We start from the raw sequence: 17,500 nt of genomic DNA on the forward strand, positions 1-17,500 counted from the left end.
ACAGGCCCAAACCTGTTTCGGTTTTCTAAGACTGGGCATTGACTCTTTTTTTTTTTTTTTTTTTTTTGCTAGATTATTAGACAATTAGTGAAAAGTTCCAAAACTACTAAACAGGCCCAAACCTGTTTCGGTTTTCTAAGACTGGGCATTGACTCTTTTTTTTTTTTTTTTTTTTATTTATGCAAAACTCTTAGATAATTACTGAAAAATTCCAAAAGTACTGGGCTGCAAAGAGAGGGCTATTTAAAGATCAGCCACTATAACCGCCAGTGCATTATATAAGTAGAGAAGGAAACCTAAAAGCTTACAGCACCTGGTATTCCCAGGCGGTCTCCCATCCAAGTACTAACCAGGCCCAAACCTGCTTAGCTTCCGAGATCAGACGAGATCGGGCATAGCCAGGCTGGTATGGCCGTAAGCGAAGGAGGCTGCAAAGAGAGGGCTATTTAAAGATCAGCCACTATAATCGGTATTTCCAAGCAGTCTCCCATCCAAGTACTAACTGGGCCCAAACCTGCTTAGATTCTGAGATTGGGCATTGACTCTTTATTTATTTAATTTTTTTTTTTGCAAATTTATTACATAATTACTGAAAATTTCCAAAAGTACTAACCAGGCCCAAACCTGTTTCGGTTTTCTAAGACTGGGCATTGACTCTTTTTTTTTTTTTTTTTTTTTATTTATGCAAAACTCTTAGATAATTACTGAAAAATTCCAAAAGTACTGGGCTGCAAAGAGAGGGCTATTTAAAGATCAGCCACTATAACCGCCAGTGCATTATATAAGTAGAGAAGGAAACCTAAAAGCTTACAGCACCTGGTATTCCCAGGCGGTCTCCCATCCAAGTACTAACCAGGCCCAAACCTTCTTAGCTTCCGAGATCAGACGAGATCGGGCATAGCCAGGCTGGTATGGCCGTAAGCGAAGGAGGCTGCAAAGAGAGGGCTATTTAAAGATCAGCCACTATAATCGGTATTTCCAAGCAGTCTCCCATCCAAGTACTAACTGGGCCCAAACCTGCTTAGATTCTGAGATTGGGCATTGACTCTTTATTTATTTAATTTTTTTTTTTGCAAATTTATTACATAATTACTGAAAATTTCCAAAAGTACTAACCAGGCCCAAACCTGTTTCGGTTTTCTAAGACTGGGCATTGACTCTTTTTTTTTTTTTTTTTTTTTTGCTAGATTATTAGACAATTAATGAGAAGTTCCAAAACTACTAAACAGGCCCAAACCTGTTTCGGTTTTCTAAGACTGGGCATTGACTCTTTTTTTTTTTTTTTTTTTTTTGCTAGATTATTAGACAATTAGTGAAAAGTTCCAAAACTACTAAACAGGCCCAAACCTGTTTCGGTTTTCTAAGACTGGGCATTGACTCTTTTTTTTTTTTTTTTTTTTATTTATGCAAAACTCTTAGATAATTACTGAAAAATTCCAAAAGTACTGGGCTGCAAAGAGAGGGCTATTTAAAGATCAGCCACTATAACCGCCAGTGCATTATATAAGTAGAGAAGGAAACCTAAAAGCTTACAGCACCTGGTATTCCCAGGCGGTCTCCCATCCAAGTACTAACCAGGCCCAAACCTGCTTAGCTTCCGAGATCAGACGAGATCGGGCATAGCCAGGCTGGTATGGCCGTAAGCGAAGGAGGCTGCAAAGAGAGGGCTATTTAAAGATCAGCCACTATAATCGGTATTTCCAAGCAGTCTCCCATCCAAGTACTAACTGGGCCCAAACCTGCTTAGATTCTGAGATTGGGCATTGACTCTTTATTTATTTAATTTTTTTTTTTGCAAATTTATTACATAATTACTGAAAATTTCCAAAAGTACTAACCAGGCCCAAACCTGTTTCGGTTTTCTAAGACTGGGCATTGACTCTTTTTTTTTTTTTTTTTTTTTTTTTTTTTTTGCTGGATTATTAGACAATTAATGAAAAGTTCCAAAACTACTAAACAGGCCCAAACCTGTTTCGGTTTTCTAATACTGGGCATTGACTCTTTTTTTTTTTTTTTTTTTTTTGCTAGATTATTAGACAATTAGTGGAAAGTTCCAAAACTACTAAACAGGCCCAAACCTGTTTCGGTTTTCTAAGACTGGGCATTGACTCTTTTTTTTTTTTTTTTTTTTTATTTATGCAAAACTCTTAGATAATTACTGAAAAATTCCAAAAGTACTGGGCTGCAAAGAGAGGGCTATTTAAAGATCAGCCACTATAACCGCCAGTGCATTATATAAGTAGAGAAGGAAACCTAAAAGCTTACAGCACCTGGTATTCCCAGGCGGTCTCCCATCCAAGTACTAACCAGGCCCAAACCTGCTTAGCTTCCGAGATCAGACGAGATCGGGCATAGCCAGGCTGGCATGGCCGTAAGCGAAGGAGGCTGCAAAGAGAGGGCTATTTAAAGATCAGCCACTATAACTGCCAGTGCATTGTATAAGTAGAGAAGGAAACCTAAAAGCTTACAGCACCTGGTATTCCCAAGCGGTCTCCCATCCAAGTACTAACCAGGCCCAAACCTGCTTAGCTTCCGAGATCAGACGAGATCGGGCATAGCTTTTTTTTTTTTTTTTTTTTTTTTTTTTTATTTAGTAAGCATAAATTTTACATTCAATCAAATAAACATTAGAAAAAACTAAAAAACATCCTTTTCAGGCATTGCAATATGCATTTGCCCAAGAATCCACACAACATCTTTTGTAAATATTTTGTAAAAATTTCCCACCTTGTTTTCAAATATAAAATAATTATACAACGTTTGAACATAGTCTCCCACCATCCCTTTAAACAGTAACCACAAATTTAAAATAAAGTCCCTGTTTTTAGCCACATTTCTTCTTTTCCAAATTGCCTTTTTTGCCAAAATTAATAATAAATTAATTAGTTTCTTATTTGCATTATTCTCGTTCATTCCTAACATAAAATTCATCTCCCAGTTCAAATCCCCCTTATTATCCCTCAAAGCATTAATTGTCTCTTTTAGTTCTTTAAAAAAAGGGGTCAGTTTTTCACAATATAAAAACAAGTGTAAAATACCTTCATCAGCATTTTTACATACTTTGCACTGTGCATTTGTTTCTTTTAGCATTGCACACAATCGCATTTCAGTAAAAACCACATTGTGTCTTATAAAATAATCCAAACATTCTAGTTCCACATCCAAACATTGCCATTTTAGGATCTTCCAAATATCTTTCTCTTTGACTTCATTAAAATGCCTCATCCAAAATACATTAGCAATAGGTTTTTTAAAAACAGAATTTCTAAAAAAACAGTAAAACATTCCAACAGTTCCCAAATTTAAGTCAAACCACTTATCTTTCCATTTGAAAAACACATCCATTTTGTTTTCGCTTCTCCCCCCTTTGCTTATTTCATCCAGCCATTGCCTTGGGATTGCCTTTTTTACATCCTCATATTGTCTTCTTAAACCTGACATATTAAAATCCTCCTTCTCCTCTTCCATAGCATCTATAATGACCTGCAATGGTAAAAATCCCTCTTTATATTCCCATAAAACATCTCGTATTTTTAAAATTCCCACCTTCATCCATTTTTTAAAATAGATATCCTGCTCTTGTAGCTTTATCTTTCCATTCAGAAACAGAGGTTGATTTAAAACAACTTCCCTCCCCCTCGGATTAAAATCAACCTCTGTTAAAAAAAGTCTCCAAGCACTTAAAACTTCCTGATAAAATCCTGGTATACCCTCTAGCATCCAATTTTTGAGTTTCATCCATAAAATATTATCCCCCAATTTAAAATTCCCACATTTATTTAGATAAAAACCCATCATTTTTTTCCATTCAGCTTTGTTTGTCCTATCCAGATATTTTTTAACAACTTTCACCCTCATACTTTCCATTTTTTGTTCCACATCCACTAAACCCATCCCTCCCTCATCCAGCTGCCCTATTAATGTAAAATAAGCAATCCTTGGAGGCTTTTTATCCCATAAAAACTCTAAAACACATTTCTTTATCCTTTTTAAAACCCAGTTTGGCAATGGCATCACATGTAAAACATACCACATTTTAGACAACATTAACAAATTCACAATTAATATTTTCCCCCTCAAACTTAAAAACATGTTCCTCCAAAAAATCAACCTTCTCTCCATTCCACCTACTATCCCTTCCCACATATTATCTACTGCCACTTTTTCATTCTTTGCTAACACCACCCCTAAAATCTTTATTTCCTGTACCTCCATGAACTTAAACACCCCTGCTAAATCCACCACCCCTCCAAATTTCATATACACAGTTTTTTCTTCATTGATTTTTGCACCCGTCCCATCACAATAGTATTTAATTTTTTCCATAACCTTTTTAACGCTTTCCATATTTTCCACCACAATTGTTGTATCATCTGCGTATTGAAAGATTTTCTTAAATTCCCCTTCCTCTTCCATTTTTATTCCTTTTATTCCTTCCTCCTTATTTATTAAAAGTCCTAAAGGTTCTGCCACCAAAGAATAAAGCTGTGCTGATAACGGACACCCCTGCCTTATAGACCTTAAAACTTTAAAAGGTTGACTTAAAAATCCATTACATTTTACTTTCGTTAAGATATCCTTGTATAAAATTGCAATCCATTTAATAAAATTTTCCCCAAAACCGAACTTCTTTAAAACAGAAAATAAGAATTTATGCTCCACTCTATCAAATGCTTTTTCAAAATCCAACCTTATAACATATGCTTTCTTTTCCTTTTCTTTTATATAACCTATTATGTCTCTTATGCTACTTGTAATGTCTGCTATGTCCCTCCCTTTTACACCATATGCTTGATTAGTTTCAATTATACTTGGCATTACATTCTTCAATCTGTTAGCTAAAACTTTAGCTAAAATCTTAAAATCAGTATTTAGCATTGTGATGGGTCTAAAATTCTTCAAATTTGTTTTATCACCTTGTTTCTTATAAATTATTTTCATTAAACCTAACCCCATTCTTGGATTGACTCCTTCTTTCCTAAAAATATCATCATAAATCCCCTTTAAAATCACACTGAGTTTTTCTTTAAAAACTTTGTAAAATTCACTTCCAATACCATCTATTCCTGGACTCTTTTTTACTCTTAGGGAGTTTATAGCTTGTATAATTTCTTCCGTTTCTATCTCCTTTTCACAGTCTATTTTATCTTCTTCTCCAACTTTCCTAGTTATTCTTTGCAACAAAACATTTCCCTTCTCCTCCTCCACCCCTTCTGATTTAAAAAGCTTTTCATAAAAAGTCTCTATTTCTTTTAAAATCTCTCCTGTATTAAAAACCGACTGGCCATCTCTGTTTTTAAGCTCTTTGATCATTTCAGCTTTTCCCCTACTTTTTTCGAGATTAAAAAAGAATCTGTTACATTTTTCCCCCTCTATTGTGTATTTAGCTTTACTTCTCAACATCGCTCCCTGGCATTTGTCTTCCTCCATTTTTTTAAGCTTCTCCTCCATTTCAAACACTTTTTGCACATTTACTTCATTTTTGTTTAACTCTTCTTTTAACGTTCTTCTTATTTCTTTTTCCTTTGTCCTTTTCACCCTTTGCAGTATATTACAGAAATTAATTGAATATTTCTTTATTTCAAATTTCACATTTTCCCACCATTGTCTTTTATCTTCTAAATACATTGCATCTTTTTTTTCCTCATCTAATAAATTCTCTATCCCATTTTTAAAACTTTCATGATTTAAGATTTCTGTATTTAAAATCCATACCCCAGGCCCTTTCGTTTCCCTTTTAAAATCCATCCTCATTAAAACCATTTTATGATCACTTAAAGTTGTTTCTTTATAAAGTACATCATCAATAAAACAATCCAAATTTCTTGTGCTCAGAAAATAATCTATCCTAGTTTGGCACATAAAATTCCCAACTAACTGTTTTCTGGAATATTCTCTCTTTTTTCCATTTCTTTCTCTCCAAACATCAATCATATTTTTTTCTTCCATCAATAATTTAAGTTCCTTCCTTCCACCGTCCGTCCTAAAAACCATCCCATTAGCCATGTCTATTTTGCTAAAAACAGTATTAAAATCCCCTGCAACCACCACCCTTTTCCATTTCTCTATTATGTCTCTTAAAACATTAAAATACATTTTCTTATCCTTTTCCTCATTTGGTGCATGTATATTTACTACAATAAATTTTTCATCCTCAAAATCAATTTCTACTGCAATACATTTCCCTTTTTTATCATCATAGATTTGTTTTGTCATAGTAGCTTTCCCTTTTTTAATCAAAATAGCCACTCCTCCTCCCAAACTTTTCTCCCCGTTACTAAAAAATATTTCCCCATCCCACCTTCTTTTAAAATCTTCCATTACATTTCCTTTCCAGTTAGTTTCTTGCAATAAAATCATATCATCATTTTTACACAACTCTTTCATCTTTTCAAATTTCAAAACATTCAATAATCCTCTTGCATTAAAGGACACAATTCTCAACACCATAAAGTAAAACAAAAACGATAAAATACCCATCTTATTAGTCCATATCTTCTCCCTCTTCTAAAAGTCCACCACTGTCCTGATTTTCTGTAAACACTTCCTTCACCACTCTTTTCCTTGCTTTTTCAATATTTGGTGTTACCTTTTTCACTCTTCTTCTTTTGTTCGATGCCCCCGTGCTCCCACCATCCGTGATGTTTCCACTCTCAATGTCTAGCTCCCCTTCTTCGTTGACTCCTTCCTGCTCCTCCACTTTGTCTAGTATATTCTGTATACTCGCCGTTATCTGCATTGGTGTCCATGTCTCTTCCTCTTCCTGTGTTGATGTTGTTAATTCATGTCCATTTCCTATGTTCTTTTCCTTGGATTTTTCTGCGTCCTCCTGTTGCTCCTCCTCATTATCATTCTCATGCATTTGCCCGCTCACTTGATCCTCTTCCTGTTGCTCATTGTCCATCCAACATTCACATTTGTCCAATGTCATTTTACAGTCTGGGCACCTTATCGCAGTACAGTCTCTTGCGAAATGGCCTCTTTCCTCGCATTTGTGACATTTGAAGTCCGGACAGTCCTTCATTATATGGTCAGGGCTCATACACAGTCTACAGGTCTTCACCTGCTTACTGTGTATCACCCTAAAGTATTGAGGACCTCCCTCGGTCTCCATCCTTGTGCTGTATGGTAAAGAAGCCACTTCCTTTGGAAAACGCACTCTTAAGAACCTCGTTCCATCTTCTATATGGGTGCCCGAGTAGAATCTCCTCCTTATTTGAGAAATGGGTGTTACTCCCCATCCTTCAAGCTTATTTAAAATCTCATGGTCATTCATGTATGCAGGCAAATGCATGAACGAGACAACAAAGTCTCTGTTGTGTAACTTTTTGATTTCACAAATTTTACCTTTAATGGTTAGTCCATCAACCAGTTTCTCAGTGTCCTCTTCATGCTCCAATGTAATCTCATATTCCCTCATCTGCTTAGGTCGTATTGCTAAAATTCTTGTTACTTCAATCTTTTCTGTTAGTGCTTTTATAATATCCTCTGCTCTCCCGTCTTGTACCTCCGACAAATCCACCACCACAGTCGCTTCTTTTGTGTAAATCCTCTTATCAGTTATTTCATTGTAATCCTTTTCTCTTTGTCGATAACCCAGTCCATTTTCTGCTTGCCTCCGTGTTCCTCGTGTCAAATCCATGTCAGTTGCCATTAATCTATCCATTTTACATAAAACAAACCCCGACAGATCCCTCCCAAACAGCAGAGCTGTTGGGAGGACACAAATAAAACAAAAATAACAAAATACTACAAACAAAAACACTTATTTTAACCAAACCAAAATAACAAAACACAAAAAGTTTGGGTGAGCCTCCCTCACCCCTCTCTGGCACAATCACTTCCTGTTTGCTCACTAGTGCCTCTAGTGTGCTCAGGTTGGTATGGCCGTAAGCGAAGGAGGCTGCAAAGAGAGGGCTATTTAAAGATCAGCCACTATAATCGGTATTTCCAAGCAGTCTCCCATCCAAGTACTAACTGGGCCCAAACCTGCTTAGATTCTGAGATTGGGCATTGACTCTTTATTTATTTAATTTTTTTTTTTGCAAATTTATTACATAATTACTGAAAATTTCCAAAAGTACTAACCAGGCCCAAACCTGTTTCGGTTTTCTAAGACTGGGCATTGACTCTTTTTTTTTTTTTTTTTTTTTATTTATGCAAAACTCTTAGATAATTACTGAAAAATTCCAAAAGTACTGGGCTGCAAAGAGAGGGCTATTTAAAGATCAGCCACTATAACCGCCAGTGCATTATATAAGTAGAGAAGGAAACCTAAAAGCTTACAGCACCTGGTATTCCCAGGCGGTCTCCCATCCAAGTACTAACCAGGCCCAAACCTTCTTAGCTTCCGAGATCAGACGAGATCGGGCATAGCCAGGCTGGTATGGCCGTAAGCGAAGGAGGCTGCAAAGAGAGGGCTATTTAAAGATCAGCCACTATAATCGGTATTTCCAAGCAGTCTCCCATCCAAGTACTAACTGGGCCCAAACCTGCTTAGATTCTGAGATTGGGCATTGACTCTTTATTTATTTAATTTTTTTTTTTGCAAATTTATTACATAATTACTGAAAATTTCCAAAAGTACTAACCAGGCCCAAACCTGTTTCGGTTTTCTAAGACTGGGCATTGACTCTTTTTTTTTTTTTTTTTTTTTTGCTAGATTATTAGACAATTAATGAAAAGTTCCAAAACTACTAAACAGGCCCAAACCTGTTTCGGTTTTCTAAGACTGGGCATTGACTCTTTTTTTTTTTTTTTTTTTTTTGCTAGATTATTAGACAATTAGTGAAAAGTTCCAAAACTACTAAACAGGCCCAAACCTGTTTCGGTTTTCTAAGACTGGGCATTGACTCTTTTTTTTTTTTTTTTTTTTATTTATGCAAAACTCTTAGATAATTACTGAAAAATTCCAAAAGTACTGGGCTGCAAAGAGAGGGCTATTTAAAGATCAGCCACTATAACCGCCAGTGCATTATATAAGTAGAGAAGGAAACCTAAAAGCTTACAGCACCTGGTATTCCCAGGCGGTCTCCCATCCAAGTACTAACCAGGCCCAAACCTGCTTAGCTTCCGAGATCAGACGAGATCGGGCATAGCCAGGCTGGCATGGCCGTAAGCGAAGGAGGCTGCAAAGAGAGGGCTATTTAAAGATCAGCCACTATAACTGCCAGTGCATTGTATAAGTAGAGAAGGAAACCTAAAAGCTTACAGCACCTGGTATTCCCAGGCGGTCTCCCATCCAAGTACTAACCAGGCCCAAACCTGCTTAGCGTCCGAGATCAGACGAGATCGGGCATAGCCAGGCTGGTATGGCCGTAAGCGAAGGAGGCTGCAAAGAGAGGGCTATTTAAAGATCAGCCACTATAATCGGTATTTCCAAGCAGTCTCCCATCCAAGTACTAACTGGGCCCAAACCTGCTTAGATTCTGAGATTGGGCATTGACTCTTTATTTATTTAATTTTTTTTTTTGCAAATTTATTACATAATTACTGAAAATTTCCAAAAGTACTAACCAGGCCCAAACCTGTTTCGGTTTTCTAAGACTGGGCATTGACTCTTTTTTTTTTTTTTTTTTTTTTGCTAGATTATTAGACAATTAATGAAAAGTTCCAAAACTACTAAACAGGCCCAAACCTGTTTCGGTTTTCTAAGACTGGGCATTGACTCTTTTTTTTTTTTTTTTTTTTTATTTATGCAAAACTCTTAGATAATTACTGAAAAATTCCAAAAGTACTGGGCTGCAAAGAGAGGGCTATTTAAAGATCAGCCACTATAACCGCCAGTGCATTATATAAGTAGAGAAGGAAACCTAAAAGCTTACAGCACCTGGTATTCCCAGGCGGTCTCCCATCCAAGTACTAACCAGGCCCAAACCTGCTTAGCTTCCGAGATCAGACGAGATCGGGCATAGCCAGGCTGGCATGGCCGTAAGCGAAGGAGGCTGCAAAGAGAGGGCTATTTAAAGATCAGCCACTATAACTGCCAGTGCATTGTATAAGTAGAGAAGGAAACCTAAAAGCTTACAGCACCTGGTATTCCCAGGCGGTCTCCCATCCAAGTACTAACCAGGCCCAAACCTGCTTAGCTTCCGAGATCAGACGAGATCGGGCATAGCCAGGCTGGTATGGCCGTAAGCGAAGGAGGCTGCAAAGAGAGGGCTATTTAAAGATCAGCCACTATAATCGGTATTTCCAAGCAGTCTCCCATCCAAGTACTAACTGGGCCCAAACCTGCTTAGATTCTGAGATTGGGCATTGACTCTTTATTTATTTAATTTTTTTTTTTGCAAATTTATTACATAATTACTGAAAATTTCCAAAAGTACTAACCAGGCCCAAACCTGTTTCGGTTTTCTAAGACTGGGCATTGACTCTTTTTTTTTTTTTTTTTTTTTATTTATGCAAAACTCTTAGATAATTACTGAAAAATTCCAAAAGTACTGGGCTGCAAAGAGAGGGCTATTTAAAGATCAGCCACTATAACCGCCAGTGCATTATATAAGTAGAGAAGGAAACCTAAAAGCTTACAGCACCTGGTATTCCCAGGCGGTCTCCCATCCAAGTACTAACCAGGCCCAAACCTTCTTAGCTTCCGAGATCAGACGAGATCGGGCATAGCCAGGCTGGTATGGCCGTAAGCGAAGGAGGCTGCAAAGAGAGGGCTATTTAAAGATCAGCCACTATAATCGGTATTTCCAAGCAGTCTCCCATCCAAGTACTAACTGGGCCCAAACCTGCTTAGATTCTGAGATTGGGCATTGACTCTTTATTTATTTAATTTTTTTTTTTGCAAATTTATTACATAATTACTGAAAATTTCCAAAAGTACTAACCAGGCCCAAACCTGTTTCGGTTTTCTAAGACTGGGCATTGACTCTTTTTTTTTTTTTTTTTTTTTTGCTAGATTATTAGACAATTAATGAAAAGTTCCAAAACTACTAAACAGGCCCAAACCTGTTTCGGTTTTCTAAGACTGGGCATTGACTCTTTTTTTTTTTTTTTTTTTTTTGCTAGATTATTAGACAATTAGTGAAAAGTTCCAAAACTACTAAACAGGCCCAAACCTGTTTCGGTTTTCTAAGACTGGGCATTGACTCTTTTTTTTTTTTTTTTTTTTATTTATGCAAAACTCTTAGATAATTACTGAAAAATTCCAAAAGTACTGGGCTGCAAAGAGAGGGCTATTTAAAGATCAGCCACTATAACCGCCAGTGCATTATATAAGTAGAGAAGGAAACCTAAAAGCTTACAGCACCTGGTATTCCCAGGCGGTCTCCCATCCAAGTACTAACCAGGCCCAAACCTGCTTAGCTTCCGAGATCAGACGAGATCGGGCATAGCCAGGCTGGCATGGCCGTAAGCGAAGGAGGCTGCAAAGAGAGGGCTATTTAAAGATCAGCCACTATAACTGCCAGTGCATTGTATAAGTAGAGAAGGAAACCTAAAAGCTTACAGCACCTGGTATTCCCAGGCGGTCTCCCATCCAAGTACTAACCAGGCCCAAACCTGCTTAGCTTCCGAGATCAGACGAGATCGGGCATAGCCAGGCTGGTATGGCCGTAAGCGAAGGAGGCTGCAAAGAGAGGGCTATTTAAAGATCAGCCACTATAATCGGTATTTCCAAGCAGTCTCCCATCCAATTACTAACTGGGCCCAAACCTGCTTAGATTCTGAGATTGGGCATTGACTCTTTATTTATTTAATTTTTTTTTTTGCAAATTTATTACATAATTACTGAAAATTTCCAAAAGTACTAACCAGGCCCAAACCTGTTTCGGTTTTCTAAGACTGGGCATTGACTCTTTTTTTTTTTTTTTTTTTTTATTTATGCAAAACTCTTAGATAATTACTGAAAAATTCCAAAAGTACTGGGCTGCAAAGAGAGGGCTATTTAAAGATCAGCCACTATAACCGCCAGTGCATTATATAAGTAGAGAAGGAAACCTAAAAGCTTACAGCACCTGGTATTCCCAGGCGGTCTCCCATCCAAGTACTAACCAGGCCCAAACCTTCTTAGCTTCCGAGATCAGACGAGATCGGGCATAGCCAGGCTGGTATGGCCGTAAGCGAAGGAGGCTGCAAAGAGAGGGCTATTTAAAGATCAGCCACTATAATCGGTATTTCCAAGCAGTCTCCCATCCAAGTACTAACTGGGCCCAAACCTGCTTAGATTCTGAGATTGGGCATTGACTCTTTATTTATTTAATTTTTTTTTTTGCAAATTTATTACATAATTACTGAAAATTTCCAAAAGTACTAACCAGGCCCAAACCTGTTTCGGTTTTCTAAGACTGGGCATTGACTCTTTTTTTTTTTTTTTTTTTTTTGCTAGATTATTAGACAATTAATGAGAAGTTCCAAAACTACTAAACAGGCCCAAACCTGTTTCGGTTTTCTAAGACTGGGCATTGACTCTTTTTTTTTTTTTTTTTTTTATTTATGCAAAACTCTTAGATAATTACTGAAAAATTCCAAAAGTACTGGGCTGCAAAGAGAGGGCTATTTAAAGATCAGCCACTATAACCGCCAGTGCATTATATAAGTAGAGAAGGAAACCTAAAAGCTTACAGCACCTGGTATTCCCAGGCGGTCTCCCATCCAAGTACTAACCAGGCCCAAACCTGCTTAGCTTCCGAGATCAGACGAGATCGGGCATAGCCAGGCTGGTATGGCCGTAAGCGAAGGAGGCTGCAAAGAGAGGGCTATTTAAAGATCAGCCACTATAATCGGTATTTCCAAGCAGTCTCCCATCCAAGTACTAACTGGGCCCAAACCTGCTTAGATTCTGAGATTGGGCATTGACTCTTTATTTATTTAATTTTTTTTTTTGCAAATTTATTACATAATTACTGAAAATTTCCAAAAGTACTAACCAGGCCCAAACCTGTTTCGGTTTTCTAAGACTGGGCATTGACTCTTTTTTTTTTTTTTTTTTTTCTAGATTATTAGACAATTAATGAAAAGTTCCAAAACTACTAAACAGGCCCAAACCTGTTTCGGTTTTCTAAGACTGGGCATTGACTCTTTTTTTTTTTTTTTTTTTTTGCTAGATTATTAGACAATTAGTGGAAAGTTCCAAAACTACTAAACAGGCCCAAACCTGTTTCGGTTTTCTAAGACTGGGCATTGACTCTTTTTTTTTTTTTTTTTTTTTATTTATGCAAAACTCTTAGATAATTACTGAAAAATTCCAAAAGTACTGGGCTGCAAAGAGAGGGCTATTTAAAGATCAGCCACTATAACCGCCAGTGCATTAAATAAGTAGAGAAGGAAACCTAAAAGCTTACAGCACCTGGTATTCCCAGGCGGTCTCCCATCCAAGTACTAACCAGGCCCAAACCTGCTTAGCTTCCGAGATCAGACGAGATCGGGCATAGCCAGGCTGGCATGGCCGTAAGCGAAGGAGGCTGCAAAGAGAGGGCTATTTAAAGATCAGCCACTATAACTGCCAGTGCATTGTATAAGTAGAGAAGGAAACCTAAAAGCTTACAGCACCTGGTATTCCCAGGCGGTCTCCCATCCAAGTACTAACCAGGCCCAAACCTGCTTAGCTTCCGAGATCAGACGAGATCGGGCATAGCCAGGCTGGTATGGCCGTAAGCGAAGGAGGCTGCAAAGAGAGGGCTATTTAAAGATCAGCCACTATAATCGGTATTTCCAAGCAGTCTCCCATCCAAGTACTAACTGGGCCCAAACCTGCTTAGATTCTGAGATTGGGCATTGACTCTTTATTTATTTAATTTTTTTTTTTGCAAATTTATTACATAATTACTGAAAATTTCCAAAAGTACTAACCTGGCCCAAACCTGTTTCGGTTTTCTAAGACTGGGCATTGACTCTTTTTTTTTTTTGCTAGATTATTAGACAATTAGTGAAAAGTTCCAAAACTACTAAACAGGCCCAAACCTGTTTCGGTTTTCTAAGATTGGGCATTGACTCTTTTTTTTTTTTTTTTTTTTTATTTATGCAAAACTCTTAGATAATTACTGAAAAATTCCAAAAGTACTGGGCTGCAAAGAGAGGGCTATTTAAAGAACAGCCACTATAACCGCCAGTGCATTATATAAGTAGAGAAGGAAACCTAAAAGCTTACAGCACCTGGTATTCCCAGGCGGTCTCCCATCCAAGTACTAACCAGGCCCAAACCTGCTTAGCTTCCGAGATCAGACGAGATCGGGCATAGCCAGGCTGGTATGGCCGTAAGCGAAGGAGGCTGCAAAGAGAGGGCTATTTAAAGATCAGCCACTATAACTGCCAGTGCATTATATAAGTAGAGAAGGAAACCTAAAAGCTTACAGCACCTGGTATTCCCAGGCGGTCTCCCATCCAAGTACTAACCAGGCCCAAACCTGCTTAGCTTCCGAGATCAGACGAGATCTGGCATAGCCATGCTGGTATGGCCGTAAGCGAACGAGGCTGCAAAGAGAGGGCTATTTAAAGATCAGCCACTATAATCGGTATTTCCAGGCAGTCTCCCATCCAAGTACTAACTGGGCCCAAACCTGCTTAGATTCTGAGATTGGGCATTGACTCTTTATTTATTTAAAAAAATTTTTGCAAATTTATTACATAATTACTGAAAATTTCCAAAAGTACTAACCTGGCCCAAACCTGTTTCGGTTTTCTAAGACTGGGCATTGACTCTTTTTTTTTTTTTTTTTTTTTGCAAGATTATTAGACAATTAGTGAAAATTTTCAAAAGTACTAACCAGGCCCAAACCTGTTTCGGTTTTCTAAGACTGGGCATTGACTCTTTTTTTTTTTTTCTTTTATTTATGCAAAACTCTTAGATAATTACTGAAATATTCCAAAAGTACTAGGCTGCAAAGAGAGGGCTATTTAAAGATCAGCCACTATAACCGCCAGTGCATTATATAAGTAGAGAAGGAAACCTAAAAGCTTACAGCACCTGGTATTCCCAGGCGGTCTCCCATCCAAGTACTAACCAGGCCCAAACCTGCTTAGCTTCCGAGATCAGACGAGATCGGGCATAGCCAGGCTGGTATGGCCGTAAGCGAAGGAGGCTGCAAAGAGAGGGCTATTTAAAGATCAGCCACTATAATCGGTATTTCCAAGCAGTCTCCCATCCAAGTACTAACTGGGCCCAAACCTGCTTAGATTCTGAGATTGGGCATTGACTCTTTATTTATTTAATTTTTTTTTTTGCAAATTTATTACATAATTACTGAAAATTTCCAAAAGTACTAACCAGGCCCAAACCTGTTTCGGTTTTCTAAGACTGGGCATTGACTCTTTTTTTTTTTTTGCTAGATTATTAGACAATTAATGAAAAGTTCCAAAACTACTAAACAGGCCCAAACCTGTTTCGGTTTTCTAAGACTGGGCATTGACTCTTTTTTTTTTTTTTTTTTTTTTTTTGCTAGATTATTAGACAATTAGTGAAAAGTTCCAAAACTACTAAACAGGCCCAAACCTGTTTCGGTTTTCTAAGCCTGGGCATTGACTCTTTTTTTTTTTTTTTTTTTTTTATTTATGCAAAACTCTTAGATAATTACTGAAAAATTCCAAAAGTACTGGGCTGCAAAGAGAGGGCTATTTAAAGATCAGCCACTATAACCGCCAGTGCATTATATAAGTAGAGAAGGAAACCTAAAAGCTTACAGCACCTGGTATTCCCAGGCGGTCTCCCATCCAAGTACTAACCAGGCCCAAACCTGCTTAGCTTCCGAGATCAGACGAGATCGGGCATAGCCAGGCTGGTATGGCCGTAAGCGAAGGAGGCTGCAAAGAGAGGGCTATTTAAAGATCAGCCACTATAATCGGTATTTCCAAGCAGTCTCCCATCCAAGTACTAACTGGGCCCAAACCTGCTTAGATTCTGAGATTGGGCATTGACTCTTTATTTATTTAATTTTTTTTTTTTGCAAATTTATTACATAATTACTGAAAATTTCCAAAAGTACTAACCAGGCCCAAACCTGTTTCGGTTTTCTAAGACTGGGCATTGACTCTTTTTTTTTTTTTTTGCTAGATTATTAGACAATTAATGAAAAGTTCCAAAACTACTAAACAGGCCCAAACCTGTTTCGGTTTTCTAAGACTGGGCATTGACTCTTTTTTTTTTTTTTTTTTTTTATTTATGCAAAACTCTTAGATAATTACTGAAAAATTCCAAAAGTACTGGGCTGCAAAGAGAGGGCTATTTAAAGATCAGCCACTATAACCGCCAGTGCATTATATAAGTAGAGAAGGAAACCTAAAAGCTTACAGCACCTGGTATTCCCAGGCGGTCTCCCATCCAAGTACTAACCAGGCCCAAACCTGCTTAGCTTCCGAGATCAGACGAGATCGGGCATAGCCAGGCTGGCATGGCCGTAAGCGAAGGAGGCTGCAAAGAGAGGGCTATTTAAAGATCAGCCACTATAACTGCCAGTGCATTGTATAAGTAGAGAAGGAAACCTAAAAGCTTACAGCACCTGGTATTCCCAGGCGGTCTCCCATCCAAGTACTAACCAGGCCCAAACCTGCTTAGCTTCCGAGATCAGACGAGATCGGGCATAGCCAGGCTGGTATGGCCGTAAGCGAAGGAGGCTGCAAAGAGAGGGCTATTTAAAGATCAGCCACTATAATCGGTATTTCCAAGCAGTCTCCCATCCAAGTACTAACTGGGCCCAAACCTGCTTAGATTCTGAGATTGGGCATTGACTCTTTATTTATTTAATTTTTTTTTTTGCAAATTTATTACATAATTACTGAAAATTTCCAAAAGTACTAACCAGGCCCAAACCTGTTTCGGTTTTCTAAGACTGGGCATTGACTCTTTTTTTTTTTTTTTTTTTTTATTTATGCAAAACTCTTAGATAATTACTGAAAAATTCCAAAAGTACTGGGCTGCAAAGAGAGGGCTATTTAAAGATCAGCCACTATAACCGCCAGTGCATTATATAAGTAGAGAAGGAAACCTAAAAGCTTACAGCACCTGGTATTCCCAGGCGGTCTCCCATCCAAGTACTAACCAGGCCCAAACCTTCTTAGCTTCCGAGATCAGACGAGATCGGGCATAGCCAGGCTGGTATGGCCGTAAGCGAAGGAGGCTGCAAAGAGAGGGCTATTTAAAGATCAGCCACTATAATCGGTATTTCCAAGCAGTCTCCCATCCAAGTACTAACTGGGCCCAAACCTGCTTAGATTCTGAGATTGGGCATTGACTCTTTATTTATTTAATTTTTTTTTTTGCAAATTTATTACATAATTACTGAAAATTTCCAAAAGTACTAACCAGGCCCAAACCTGTTTCGGTTTTCTAAGACTGGGCATTGACTCTTTTTTTTTTTTTTTGCTAGATTATTAGACAATTAATGAAAAGTTCCAAAACTACTAAACAGGCCCAAACCTGTTTCGGTTTTCTAAGACTGGGCATTGACTCTTTTTTTTTTTTTTTTTTTTATTTATGCAAAACTCTTAGATAATTACTGAAAAATTCCAAAAGTACTGGGCTGCAAAGAGAGGGCTATTTAAAGATCAGCCACTATAACCG

At 37.9% G+C, this 17,500-nt stretch overlaps 23 non-coding genes across 23 annotated transcripts; all 23 read right to left on the reverse strand.

Annotated features, from left to right (window-relative positions):
* Positions 1–301: 301 nt before the first annotated feature.
* LOC132136329 (5S ribosomal RNA) lies at positions 302–420 on the reverse strand. Its single transcript, XR_009431200.1, has one exon. It is a non-coding gene; the product is annotated as a 5S ribosomal RNA (ribosomal RNA).
* Positions 421–804: 384 nt separating this feature from the next.
* On the reverse strand, positions 805–923 carry LOC132135830 (5S ribosomal RNA). Its single transcript, XR_009430751.1, has one exon. It is a non-coding gene; the product is annotated as a 5S ribosomal RNA (ribosomal RNA).
* A 603-nt stretch (positions 924–1,526) lies between these two features.
* LOC132136330 (5S ribosomal RNA) lies at positions 1,527–1,645 on the reverse strand. Its single transcript, XR_009431201.1, has one exon. It is a non-coding gene; the product is annotated as a 5S ribosomal RNA (ribosomal RNA).
* Positions 1,646–2,258: 613 nt separating this feature from the next.
* LOC132135328 (5S ribosomal RNA) lies at positions 2,259–2,377 on the reverse strand. Its single transcript, XR_009430277.1, has one exon. It is a non-coding gene; the product is annotated as a 5S ribosomal RNA (ribosomal RNA).
* Positions 2,378–8,279: 5,902 nt separating this feature from the next.
* LOC132135831 (5S ribosomal RNA) lies at positions 8,280–8,398 on the reverse strand. The gene has a single exon (XR_009430752.1). It is a non-coding gene; the product is annotated as a 5S ribosomal RNA (ribosomal RNA).
* A 603-nt stretch (positions 8,399–9,001) lies between these two features.
* On the reverse strand, positions 9,002–9,120 carry LOC132135330 (5S ribosomal RNA). Its single transcript, XR_009430279.1, has one exon. It is a non-coding gene; the product is annotated as a 5S ribosomal RNA (ribosomal RNA).
* An 84-nt stretch (positions 9,121–9,204) lies between these two features.
* Positions 9,205–9,323, reverse strand: LOC132135400 (5S ribosomal RNA). Its single transcript, XR_009430346.1, has one exon. It is a non-coding gene; the product is annotated as a 5S ribosomal RNA (ribosomal RNA).
* A 494-nt stretch (positions 9,324–9,817) lies between these two features.
* Positions 9,818–9,936, reverse strand: LOC132135331 (5S ribosomal RNA). The gene has a single exon (XR_009430280.1). It is a non-coding gene; the product is annotated as a 5S ribosomal RNA (ribosomal RNA).
* Positions 9,937–10,020: 84 nt separating this feature from the next.
* LOC132136331 (5S ribosomal RNA) lies at positions 10,021–10,139 on the reverse strand. The gene has a single exon (XR_009431202.1). It is a non-coding gene; the product is annotated as a 5S ribosomal RNA (ribosomal RNA).
* A 384-nt stretch (positions 10,140–10,523) lies between these two features.
* On the reverse strand, positions 10,524–10,642 carry LOC132135832 (5S ribosomal RNA). The gene has a single exon (XR_009430753.1). It is a non-coding gene; the product is annotated as a 5S ribosomal RNA (ribosomal RNA).
* A 603-nt stretch (positions 10,643–11,245) lies between these two features.
* Positions 11,246–11,364, reverse strand: LOC132135332 (5S ribosomal RNA). Its single transcript, XR_009430281.1, has one exon. It is a non-coding gene; the product is annotated as a 5S ribosomal RNA (ribosomal RNA).
* An 84-nt stretch (positions 11,365–11,448) lies between these two features.
* LOC132136332 (5S ribosomal RNA) lies at positions 11,449–11,567 on the reverse strand. The gene has a single exon (XR_009431203.1). It is a non-coding gene; the product is annotated as a 5S ribosomal RNA (ribosomal RNA).
* A 384-nt stretch (positions 11,568–11,951) lies between these two features.
* LOC132135833 (5S ribosomal RNA) lies at positions 11,952–12,070 on the reverse strand. The gene has a single exon (XR_009430754.1). It is a non-coding gene; the product is annotated as a 5S ribosomal RNA (ribosomal RNA).
* Positions 12,071–12,563: 493 nt separating this feature from the next.
* LOC132136333 (5S ribosomal RNA) lies at positions 12,564–12,682 on the reverse strand. The gene has a single exon (XR_009431204.1). It is a non-coding gene; the product is annotated as a 5S ribosomal RNA (ribosomal RNA).
* A 600-nt stretch (positions 12,683–13,282) lies between these two features.
* Positions 13,283–13,401, reverse strand: LOC132135333 (5S ribosomal RNA). Its single transcript, XR_009430282.1, has one exon. It is a non-coding gene; the product is annotated as a 5S ribosomal RNA (ribosomal RNA).
* An 84-nt stretch (positions 13,402–13,485) lies between these two features.
* Positions 13,486–13,604, reverse strand: LOC132136334 (5S ribosomal RNA). The gene has a single exon (XR_009431205.1). It is a non-coding gene; the product is annotated as a 5S ribosomal RNA (ribosomal RNA).
* Positions 13,605–14,088: 484 nt separating this feature from the next.
* LOC132136336 (5S ribosomal RNA) lies at positions 14,089–14,207 on the reverse strand. The gene has a single exon (XR_009431207.1). It is a non-coding gene; the product is annotated as a 5S ribosomal RNA (ribosomal RNA).
* An 84-nt stretch (positions 14,208–14,291) lies between these two features.
* LOC132136118 (5S ribosomal RNA) lies at positions 14,292–14,410 on the reverse strand. The gene has a single exon (XR_009431020.1). It is a non-coding gene; the product is annotated as a 5S ribosomal RNA (ribosomal RNA).
* A 489-nt stretch (positions 14,411–14,899) lies between these two features.
* On the reverse strand, positions 14,900–15,018 carry LOC132136337 (5S ribosomal RNA). Its single transcript, XR_009431208.1, has one exon. It is a non-coding gene; the product is annotated as a 5S ribosomal RNA (ribosomal RNA).
* A 599-nt stretch (positions 15,019–15,617) lies between these two features.
* Positions 15,618–15,736, reverse strand: LOC132136338 (5S ribosomal RNA). Its single transcript, XR_009431209.1, has one exon. It is a non-coding gene; the product is annotated as a 5S ribosomal RNA (ribosomal RNA).
* Positions 15,737–16,224: 488 nt separating this feature from the next.
* LOC132135334 (5S ribosomal RNA) lies at positions 16,225–16,343 on the reverse strand. Its single transcript, XR_009430283.1, has one exon. It is a non-coding gene; the product is annotated as a 5S ribosomal RNA (ribosomal RNA).
* Positions 16,344–16,427: 84 nt separating this feature from the next.
* LOC132136339 (5S ribosomal RNA) lies at positions 16,428–16,546 on the reverse strand. Its single transcript, XR_009431210.1, has one exon. It is a non-coding gene; the product is annotated as a 5S ribosomal RNA (ribosomal RNA).
* A 384-nt stretch (positions 16,547–16,930) lies between these two features.
* LOC132135834 (5S ribosomal RNA) lies at positions 16,931–17,049 on the reverse strand. The gene has a single exon (XR_009430755.1). It is a non-coding gene; the product is annotated as a 5S ribosomal RNA (ribosomal RNA).
* Between the last annotated feature and the right edge of the window lie 451 nt (positions 17,050–17,500).

Source organism: Carassius carassius, unplaced genomic scaffold (assembly GCF_963082965.1).
Source record: "Carassius carassius unplaced genomic scaffold, fCarCar2.1 SCAFFOLD_60, whole genome shotgun sequence".
Taxonomy (NCBI): domain Eukaryota; kingdom Metazoa; phylum Chordata; class Actinopteri; order Cypriniformes; family Cyprinidae; genus Carassius; species Carassius carassius.